Here is a 9,557-nt window from a genome sequence, read left to right on the forward strand (position 1 = left end):
TCAGCTTATGTCTCTGCTACTGGAAGCAACTTGGTGCCAGAGAGAGAGGCAGCTCTGCCCTCTCAGCCCCCAGAAAGCTCCTTGGATTTTGTCCCCAAACACCTGAATTGAACTAAGAATTGAACTAAGTAGGAGCAAGAGTTGATTCTGTGACCACAGTCTATATCTTATTAAGACAATTTTGGATTTATGCATCCTCCAGTCACCTTAGAAAGCGCCATAGCTGTTCGCCACCCCACCCCACAAACCAGAAAATAGGGCTCCAGTAGGATAAAATCCCTAAACCTATTAGCCACCACACAAGCTGTTTTCTTAAAATATATATAATTAGTGCAGGGTATCTGACACATCATTTTTTTAAAATCTCCACCAGTGATTCTACGGTACAGTTAGGGTAGAAACATGTTATCAAGTCATGTGTGAGGATGATGAGCAACCAATTCTATTGTCTGCCTAAGGCAATACGTGTTCTACCCCCAAGCTCTAGTTGTATTGAATTGTAATTCTGGGCAACCACCTTATTAGAGACCCAGCTGGTGGCTTAGCCAGGAATCACATGCTCTGTTCTAAAGTGTCACCAGGAGGGAAGGGATGGCTCCTGGTGACTCCTGTGGGTGGGGCCTGTGCTAGTGCTGGGACTCCTAAGATTGACACACACACCCCCTTCTGAGAGGAGCTCATGTCCCAGTAGGATTTATCTCCACTGACTTATGGATGTGTGTTGGGCAGTTGTACTGAGATCAAGGGACTTCAGTACAGGGCTGATAACATACAATTTTATGATCATGCAACAAGATTTATTTGGTGGCACACTGACTGCTTGACTGAATGGGGTGGTCCCTCATAGGATGATATCTTTCAATGGTAACAGTACAGGTCCACCACACAGAAAGTTAGGATGACAAAGAAACTTCCCAGAGGAGAGGGGTTGGAGAAGGGGCTTACCTGTGGAGATGATGTCTCTCAATAGCAAGATATAGAGTCTCTGAGCCAGAGAATTATGAATGGATGACAGGGGCTTGGAGACACTGATATTCATGGTCTATCTTATTTACTGTTAGTAGATGTTAGGTGGTGATTCACAGGGCATGCACAGAAGATATGGCTAAGCTATGAAATCTACTAATTTGGGCTATGTTTAAAACAATCCAGTGTGTAAAAATTTGAGTTTGGTAACAGTGGGTTTTTGAGCTAAAGGGCTCTGTCTGCTGTGAAGAAATAAAACACACATCTGATATGCAGAGACCATCTTTGGCTCATCCATAAACCATGACTGATCATTTCAAATGATTTGTCTTCATGTTCATGGATTAATTTTTCTCTTGATCAAGTCCAGTGCTGGAACCCTCTTTTTATATATATATTTTTTGTTTCAGCTACTGTAATTTTCAACTCTAGATTTTTTATTTAACTCCATTTTATAATTTATCTCTATGTATTGAAACTCTTGATTTGGTAAAAGCGCATCCTTCCTGGTTTCATTTTTTTTCTAGGAGAGGGAGAGACTCTTAAGCAGGCTCCATGTCCAGCACGGAGCCTGGCGTGGGGCTTGATCACATGACCCTGAGATCATGACCCCAGCAGAAATCCAGAGTCGAACGCTTAACCAACTAAGCCACCCAGGCTCCCCTCCTGGTTTCAATTTTCAAGCATCATTGAAATAGTTCTTTTAAAGCCACTTCCTTAGGGACGGTATCTTCAGTTTCCTTACCCACCCCCCACCCCACCTGAATGAACTGTACTTTGTTTTTTTGTATAACTCTATTTTTGTTGTTGAATACCAGACATTTTGAGCAACACAATGTGGTAATTTTGCAAACAACAATCTTCTGCCTTTCCAGGGTTTTGTTTGTTTGTTTACAACTCATATGGATTGTGTTACTTTAATGATTTTCTCAACTTTTTGTAAAGGGTCTTTGTCATGAGTGCCCCTGAAGTCTGCTCTGTTAGCTTGGTGGGCCCCTTGTGATTTGAGAGAGAGCTCCTGCAATGCCTGGAGGAGACCACGACGAGGTGCTCTGCCAGTCACTGCAGACCGCCCGCCCCCGTGCTGGTGCTCTGCTCCAGAGCTTACGCAGGGAGTTAACTCCGTCATCCCTTCACTTGCCCTTGCGCCAGTGCTGAAGGCCAGCTCACATGGTGCTCTCAGGTGTTAGCCGTGGGCATCAGCATGGTCTTTAGACTGCCCAGCGCACAGCAGATTTTCAGTGCCCTTCGTCCCTCAATTATGTCCCAGCATCTTCCTTCCCAGGCTTTTCGGTCTGCCTCCCTCTGGCCCCTCTGGCTGATCCCTTCCCAGACAGGTGCCACTGGTATATTTCATTGAAACGCTCTGGACAGTGCCACCCAGCAGCTCCTTAAAGTTCTGAGGCGGCCGGAACAAAGGGAAGCCCCTGAGTCTGCCCCTCGTGGAGCCCCCAAAGAGGTCAGAACACATGACCACGATTCTCTGAGAACAATCAGTCTTGCTGGCATGAGCACACTGTCCCAGGAATGTGGACCCCTGTCCTCATAGTGGCCACAGAGCTGGGGAGTGTGGCATGGGAGGTGGGTAAGTTAAAATATCTTAAAGGCTGTTTTACTGAAATTCAGTACCTTCTTTTTCCTTTTAAGCACTTCCCCAGGTTTTGTGTTTTTTATTAGATTCTAGAATTCTGAAAAAGTTCATTCCAGTAGTTTTTGACAGCTTCATCATTGCCTTAGTGAAGGGATGGTGCATTGGAGTTACTAACACTGGCATTTTGGGTGACTTCATTTGACCTATGTTAATTGTACATTCTTTTTCAAAGGTGATATTAGTAGGTCTCTAATTTCTTTGTATATATATGTATTTCCTATAATAACATATACTATCATCTGAGGATTCACACATTTTTAATTTCATTATTTTTCTCTTTTGTTTAATTTCAAATTTGGAAAATGTATGTGTCTTGTTAAAGTTTTACATTCATCAACATATCGTCAAAGATAATTGCTCTTGTTTGTATTAACCAAGGGGTTGGCTTTCTCATAAGCACGCAGCTTTATATAATATCAAGATGTTTCACTGGAGAGCTTTATTGACTTATTTCATATTGCTCAAAATGTCATACCACAGTGATTAGTTGAAAAAACATTTGCAATCCATTTGCATGAAGATGGTTTTGATTTCTGCACTGTGTACTTTGTCATATACTTGCTTACTGTAATCTATCTCTTAATTCCCCAAGGGACCTCATAAAGTCAATATTATTCTGATGAAGTTGAGGTTCTGAGTAGGGCCCAAAGAGAGTTAATACTAGAGATTGAGGCAGTAGGGTTCAAAGAAGAGAATCTAGAGAAGGTGCAATATGTTTACAGATTACACAGCTTATTTTCATTGGAGTGAAGTATACTCAGGTAGACCATATAAATTCCCAGAACCAAATTAGATTTTCTAAACCTCCAGAATATTTATTCATATGGTTATAAAAGCTTTTAAATTCCAAGGTAAAAAATGATCCTTACTTCAGATTATGCACTCAGATTTATGACGATGAAGATAAACCCACTTTTCACTATTCTGTCACTTAAACATTCATGCAGCAGCTCATTGTGAATCTCATGTTACTTTCTTTTTTAAAATTTTATTTAAATTAAATTAGTTAACATATAGTGTATTATTAATTTCAGAGGTGGAGTTCAGTGATTCATCCATTGCATATAACACCCAGTGCTCATCACATCATGTGCCCTCCTTAATGTCCATCACCAAGTTACCCCATCCCCCCACCCACCTCCCCTCCAGCAACCCTCAGTTTGTTTCCTGGAGTTCAGTGTCGCTTATAGTTTGTCTCCCTCTCTGATTTCATCTTATCTTATTTTTTCCTCCCTTCCCCATGATCCTTTTGATTTGTTTCTTAAATTATGAGTGAAAACATACAATTGTCTTTCTCTGACTGATTTATGTCACTTAGCATAATACCCTCTAGTTCCATCCATGTCATTGCAAATGGTAAGATTCCATTTTTTTGATGGCTGAGTAATATTCTATTGTATATATATACCATGTTGCTTTCAGAGCCCTTGGTTGAGCTGCTTCACTTGCTGTGAAGGAATTGCAGCTCCATTCAACTCCATCCAGTAAATATCCCTTTGGCAGCTGCTCATTCTTCCTTCCCTTCAACACACTCCTGTTTATTCCTTGGGGTCAAGGTCTCCCACTTTTGTATTCAGAGGCCTTTTCCTGATGCATCCATTATGAGTGATGACATAGTTTATGACATTAAAAATATATGTCTCTCTCAGACATGACATCTTAAGTTCTTGAAGTTAGGGGTGTACCTTATCTCTTACAGAGCCCAGAACACAACCAATGCCCAATATACATCAGAGGAGCCGTTATTTCTGGCTTTCTATGAATACCCCTTTTCTAAGGTTAACCTTACATTACAGATTGCTGCAATATCAACATTTTGTGTTGTACACAACTGATGAATTATTGAACACTACATTTGAAACTAATTATGTACTTACTGTATGCTGGCTAAATGAATTAAAAAAAAGAAATGAATGAAGCAAAAGATGAATAAGCTTGACAAGTACTGTTTAGTGTTTGTATTGTTCCCATCTTCATACCAAACGGAAAAGGGGCTTGAATGGCCACCAACATGGAGGAGGGCACCTAAGAGCCAAAAATTGCTACAGAGGGACTTCCACAGGATAGCACACAGACAATTAATGGAAAAATGACAAGCCCTCTTTCAGTCATATTAGCCTACAGATCAGAAATTAGAATCTCAAAATACTTGGCTATGACAGACAAAAGCATCAACATGAACAAGAACTGAAATCCAATGAAGTAAGGATCAGTGCCTTGGCACCTTTCCCTTCAACAGGTTTCAAAGGAAGAGCATCACTTCCAGAAAAATTCACCCCTCCCACTGAATTCTAACAAAAGCTTAGAGCAGTTAAAAGGTACCATAAGAATAAATAACCACCACCACACATGTCACTGGCCGTGGCTGCAAATGTGAGCAAAACCAAGGAGGATGTCCTGACACATCACAGAGGTCATCCCAAACTAACCAAGAAGTCAGAGCCAGACAGACATGAGGCATTTCTCTGCATACCTCCATCCTTCCCTTCACTACCAACTGTACTAATTCATTAGTAGGACCTGAAGAACACAGAGACTGAGATAAAATGGAAGTCGTTTTCTTTTTTTTTTTAAAGATTTTTTTTTTTAATTTATTTGACAGAGAGAGACACAGCAAGAGAGGGAACACAAGCAGGAGGAGTGGGAGAGGGAGAAGCAGGCTTCCCGCGGAGCAGGGAGCCCGATGCGGGGCTCGATCCCAGGACCCCGGGATCATGACCTGAGCCGAAGGCAGACGCCCAACGACTGAGCCACCCAGGCACCCCTGGAAGTCATTTTCTATGCACGTAAAAATAGTGAAACTTCAGAGACTTTCTACAGAACTGTCCTGTTTTCTCTCTGATTTTCAGAATTGTACAAGTATAACTTCATGGCCATACTGTTCTAAATGTAAGGTAACAGTGGCTCAGAGAGGAATTGGATAATCTACCCGGGGTCACACAACCTGTTAAGAGGCAAAACTGGATGTGTGTGCCTATAAGACAAGGCTCATTCCCCCTTTGCCTCCCTCCCTGACAAAGGGGTTTTCTATCCCTGGAGGTGTTGAGCTTGAACACAAAGATCTTTCTCATAGAAATGCATATTTCTGGAGTCCTGTGGAAGAACTTGGAAATAATTTTCCAATAGGGAAAAGGTTACATATAGGAGTTTTTGCAGGCACAGCTAACTCATGGTGAAAGATTTACTTTTAAAACGCATGACACTGTAAAAATACCAAAGAACACAAAAACAAAAGATGTGGCCAGGAGAAGTGATCTAGAAAAACATAGGTCTCCTGAAATAGTTATATTGAAAATAACCACAACATTACTCTTGCCCTCCTCTCTTACCTCAGTAGAGAACAGCTTCCTGAGTTGCTGTTCATTGAAGGAGCTGTACCAGATTCTGGATCTTATAAAGGCCAAAAAACTCATGGAGACTTATTCTGACCTGTGTATTCTGCACAAAAGAATAACAAACCTGCCTTCTCCTTCCTCCAAGATCTTAGATTCTTTAACATACTCAGATCTCTTACCAGAGGCAGACAGCTTCTGAGATGCCTCTGTTGACCTTGAGGATGAAGTGCATGCCAATCCCTTGACCCTTCAGGAAGACACCACTGAATTTAGCCACAGGGTCAGATGTTTTCTTAATGAACCAACCAGTTATGGGCAAGTCAGAGCACAAATTAGCTGGAACTTGGTACTAAAAAAAGGGGGGCCTCCAATACACATAACATATATGGCTTAAAATATAAGAAAAGGTTTATAATGAAAATAAGAACTGTCTTGGAGAGGAAGAATACCAATAAGCTATATACATTAACGGCCTTGGTCCCATAGATCAAGCCACAAGGGGATTTTTTAGACATTCAATCTGGACTTTAATATCTGAATAGATAATATGTAAATAGTTTTACTTAGATATATTTTATAAACAAGATTGCAGTAATGAAATATGGAAACAGCTATGGAAATTAATAGTTTTAGGCATACATTAAACATTAAAGAGAAATACGCAAGAATTTAATCTATTAATAAAAGACTACAATTCACAATGAAAATGTAAAGCAAGCAGAATAAATAAATATCTAGGACTATAAGAAAAAATAAATGCTTGCTATCTAAAAGCAAATTTTGCAGTAGAATATATACCAAGATAGGGGTGCCTGGGTAGCTCAGTCGGTTAAGCATCTGACTCTTTACTCTTCTACATTAGATTTCTCAAAAGAGAAAGAAATTGATTTTCCTCCTGCCCAGGAGCCTGAAGGACTTAGTTCAAATGTATTTTCTCATCCTTTCCTAGAAATGCATATAGTTACAGATGAAAGCAAAGGAAGAGATAACTTCCTGTAAAGAGTAAAATAAGAATTATACCAATTTCTCAACAGAAACAAAATAAAAGTCAATGAATTATCAGTAAGGTGGTCAAAAAAAGATAATTATGTGCCAGAATTCTAAAGTTAATGAAAAATCCTTTAAAAACAGAATTAAAGACATGTTCATTTAAGAACAAACATAGTGCTTTCTACAGAAAGATGCTCTTCAGATAAATGAAAGTGATCACAAATGATGGAAGCCTAAAGATGCAGGAAAGGATAAAGAACAACAAAAAGGGCAAATTTTCATGTGATTAAAAAGAATCAAGTATTGTATAGCAATGCTAATTTTTAAAAAAGTCATATATAAACACATACACACAAATATATATATTTGCCATGAAGGGAAAATTAGAGTTAAAGCCAAAAGACATGTAAAATAATAGTTCATATTTCATATAGTCTTTAATAAGTCAAGGATGTAAATCTTCCTTTATGAATAATTACTTTGAATATAAATGAATTAAACTCCCCAACCTAAAGACATAGAATGGCAGAATGGATTAAAAATTTTAAACTAAACCACAAACAAAAAAAATCATGATCCACTTATATAATGTCTACAAGAGACTCCCTTTAGATCTAACGATACAAATAGATGAAAAGTTAAAGGAAGGAAAATATATGTCATGCAAATAGGTACCAAAAGAGAGCAAGGGTAGCTATTTTAATATAAGTCAAAATGGACATTAAGTCCAAAACTGTTCCAATAGACAAACAAGGACATTTTATACTGATTAAAGAATCTATACAGTAAGAAGATACAGTACTTATAATCCTATATATGACAAATACTATAACTCCCAAATATATGAAGCAAACACTGACGAAATCAAAGGGAGAAAAAGAAATAGTTCTACAATAATTGATGCAAACATCAATGCCTACTTTTGATAATGGATAGAATAACCAGATAGACCAGAAGGAAGATCTGTACAGAAAGAAAGTGACTTAAACAGTAGCATATCAGTTAGTCTTAAGAGATATATTCAGTAAACTCCACCCAACAACAGCATAACAAATCAAGTGCATGTGAAACATTCTCTGGAACAGACCATATGTTTGGCTGCAAAAAAATTCTTAGTAAATTTAAAAAGATTGAAATCATACAAAGTATCATTTCTCTTCTCAGTGGAATAAAGGTAGAAATCAATAACAGAAGGAAAACTGGAAAATCTGCAAATATGTGGAAATAAAACAACATATTCTTAAATAACCAATGAGTAAAAGAGAAAATCACAAGAGAAATTGGAAAACACCTTGAGACAAATGAAAACAAAAATACAATATTCCATGCACTTGGGTAGCTCAACTGGCTAAGCGTCTGCCTTCAGTTCAGGTCATGGTTCCAGAGTCCTGGGATTGAGCCCCACATCAGGCTTCCTGCTCAGTGGGGAGTCTGCTTCTCCTTCTCCCTCTGCCCCTCCCCCTTGCTCATGCTCGCTCTTGCTCTCTCTCAAATAAATAAATAAAATCTTAAAAAAAAAAAAAAACAACCCACAATGTTCCAAAACCTGTGGGATGCAGTGAAAGCTGTGCTACGAGGGAAGTTCACAGATGTAAACACATTAAAAAAAATAAATCTTATCTAAAAATAACTTTACACCTTATAAACTAGAAAAAGAAGGGCAACCTAAACCTAAAGATAGAAGAATGAAGAAAATAAAGATTAGAGTAGAGAAAAAAATGAGTATAGAAAAGCAATATAGAAAATATTTTAGAAAGTCAGTTCTTTGAAAATAAAACAATTGACAAACCGTTAGTGACATCGCCTATGAAAAAAAGAGAGAGGAGCTCAATTAGCAAAATTAGAAATGAAAGTGGGGATATGATTAGCGAAGTGACAGAAATATGAAAAGTATTATAAGGATGCTTTGAATATTTGTATTCTAACAAATTAGATAACCTAGACGAAATGGACAAATTCATAGAAACACACAAGACACCAAAACCAAATGAAGAAAGAGAAAATCTAATAAACTTATAACTAGTAAGGAGATTGATTCAGTAATCAAAAATCCCCCAACAAAGAAAAGTCTGAAACCAGATGGCTCCACTTGTGAATTCTACCAAATATTAAAAGAAGAATTTAACAACAATACTTCTCAAACAATTTCAATGTATTGAAATGGAAGGAGTACTTCCTATCCCATTGTATGAGGCCAGCAGTACCCTGATACCAAAGCCTAACAAAGATGTTACAAGAAAATAAAGTATAGACCAATACGCCTCATAAATATTGATATAAAAATCTTCAACAACATACTAGCACAATTAATTCAACAACATACTGAAAGGATTATATACGACACCATGATCAAGCAGGATTCTATTACTGGAATGTAAGCATTGTTCAACATAGGTAAAACGATCAATGTAATACAGCACATTAATAAAATAAAAATAAATGAAGATCTTAAATGATGCAGAAAAAGCATCTATAAAATTCAATACCTTTCTTAACAAAAGCCCTCAATAAACTACTAATGAAAAGAAACTTCCTCAGCATAATAACCCTGTAGAAAAATCTACAGCTAACATCAGACTCAATGTTGAGAGACTGAAAGTTTTTTTTCTGGTACA

The sequence above is a fragment of the Phoca vitulina genome, unplaced genomic scaffold (genome assembly GCF_004348235.1).
Source record: "Phoca vitulina isolate PV1807 unplaced genomic scaffold, GSC_HSeal_1.0 scaffold15, whole genome shotgun sequence".
Lineage (NCBI taxonomy): Eukaryota > Metazoa > Chordata > Mammalia > Carnivora > Phocidae > Phoca > Phoca vitulina.